A 2,262-nucleotide genomic window follows, 5' to 3' on the forward strand; every position below is an offset into this window, starting at 1 on the left:
CACACACACACAGACACACGCACACACATAAACATTCATAGTGAAGAAATCGATGAGTTTCGGAGGCCTTTATGGGCACAGCATCACCAATAAAAAAACAGTAGCAGCAACGACGACAACAACAACAACAAAGCAACAACAATAATCCTTTCTACTGGAGGCACAAGGTCTCAGATTCGCGGGGTAGGGGACTAGTCGATTATATCAGCCTCAGTGTTTCACCGCTTCTTAATTTATTGAACACGAAATGATGAAAGTCGACCACAACGGAATTTAAACTTAGAACGTAGCGACGGACGAAATAGCGAAATATCACCAAGCATTTCGTCCAGCGAGCTTAATAATAATAATGATAATAATAATAATAATAATAATAATAATAATAATAATAATGATAATAATCATACCCGAAAACCGCTGTAAAATGCGAGGAAGTATCAAGCTGAAAGATATTGCCTTGAACAACGAAGAAGAGATTCTGTAGTGAGGATTGAGGAAGTGCTCGTCTAAATATAAACATCAAACGGATGTTATCGTTTGCTCAACTACTGGGATAGACTGCGTAATTTTGATTACCTCTATTTCTTTTCTTTTTTTTTCCAATCAGTCGGTTTCTCTTTTCTTTTTTTAATTTGGATTTGTCTGAATCATTCAAGTGCTGCAACTTTTTCTCATACCTTTTCTCTTTTATCTTTTAACTCTTGCGTTTTACTTGTTCCATTCATGGGACAGCGGTCATGCTGGAGTGGAGTACCGCCTTCAAGGGTTTAGTCGAACAAACCAGTCCAGTATTTATTTAGAAAAAAAAAATGTCAAGTACTTTCTCTATTGGTTTCAATTGTCGAACCGCAAAGTTAGAAAGACGTTAAAATAAAAAAAACATCACCTGTTGGCAAGCAGTGCGAGGACAAAGACGAAAACAAAGTCACACGCACACGCACGCAAACATACATATACACACACACACACACATACATACATACATAGGTGCAGGCGTGGCTGTGTGGTAAGAAACTCGCTTCCGGTCTTGCGCGTTGTGCTGGTTTCTTCCTGTACAGTGGAGTGGGCGTGAGTCGTTCGGCTGCTCCCAATGTTGAACTAAAAAGAACAATTTGAAAAAATTCGCCGCCGGTGTAAGTTGTTTTTGTTGTCTAGCTGGGCGGTAATTAGTTGCTCGTAATTTTTTTCCAGCAGGTTAGTGTCCAGCTTTGTAGCACTTGCGCTTGCCTCTGGCGGATCTTTTGTGTGTTCGTAGTTACGAACAAATTGTGTGTTTACTGTTTGTGATGGGTGTGTTCGCTGCCCCACAGCGGTGAAGATTTTTGTTGGCATTTTAGCCGAAAACCTTTGTGTGTTCGTCTTTTTTGTTTGGCGTTCTGCCGAAATTTTGGAGTTCCTGTTTGGAGTACCTGTTTGGAATACCTGTCGAAGATTTTGTGACATTAACTTTTTTCTTTTCTTTGGACTATCTACTTCTGCTCTGTCTCTTATTTTTGTTTTTATTTTTCCTTCTAACTTTTAATTTTGTGAACTAGTGTTTTTTTCTGTGAACTATTTTTGAAATATCTTTTTGGTCATGGAACCTAAAAAGAAAATCACTCTCTTGGGGTGGGAATTATGCCCACCCAAGCAATGGTTAAAACAAATGGAAGAAAGAGCGGTGGTGTTGCGGACGTATTTTAAGTCATTAGATACCATTACGGTCTTTCCTCAAGTGGATATCGAGAGAGAGTTGGTGGAACATCTGCCCACCATTAAGTTTATGGCCAGGGGTGTCAAGTACGCAACGGTTTGGTTGCTATTTGAAGGACAGGACATTTTGTTTCTCCCTACCTATTGCGGGAAGAAATTGACTCGTGCTTGGATCTGTGGACTGCCACCAGGTATAGAGCCTGAGTGGATAAAAGATACTATACACCGGGGTCTTGGTGGCAGTGGATCCAAGCTACTAAATGTAAAAATATTGCCTTCAGCTGATTGGGTTGGGTCAAAAGCTGTTTTGACCATATGGACCCAATCAGCTAAAGATCTGGTTCTTTCAGATTTTCTAAGGATGGCCGGGCGCATGTATCCGGTGATCCTTTGAGGGACGCCCCCCACCACCCAAGTGTCAGGGCCGTGGTAAGGTCCTGGAGCAGAATAAGGAAAACGTGCCCGCCGCCCCTCTATTGGAGGGGGAGACGGCGAAAGTTGTGGAGGCGGCTGCCTCCATAAAAAGAAAGAGAAAGGTGCAAATAATGCACAGGAGGCAGAGGAGGATAG

General features: G+C 41.7%; 1 long non-coding RNA gene across 1 annotated transcript in view; it reads right to left on the reverse strand.

Annotated features, from left to right (window-relative positions):
- The window catches only part of LOC106876886 (uncharacterized), a 13,653-nt gene extending 13,084 nt beyond the window's left edge, over positions 1 to 569 (reverse strand). Inside the window, exon 1 of the long non-coding RNA XR_001410304.2 lies at positions 408 to 569. This is a non-coding gene — a long non-coding RNA (uncharacterized LOC106876886). The remainder of the gene's footprint in view (positions 1 to 407) is intronic.
- Between the last annotated feature and the right edge of the window lie 1,693 nt (positions 570 to 2,262).

Source organism: Octopus bimaculoides, chromosome 17 (genome assembly GCF_001194135.2).
Source record: "Octopus bimaculoides isolate UCB-OBI-ISO-001 chromosome 17, ASM119413v2, whole genome shotgun sequence".
Lineage (NCBI taxonomy): Eukaryota > Metazoa > Mollusca > Cephalopoda > Octopoda > Octopodidae > Octopus > Octopus bimaculoides.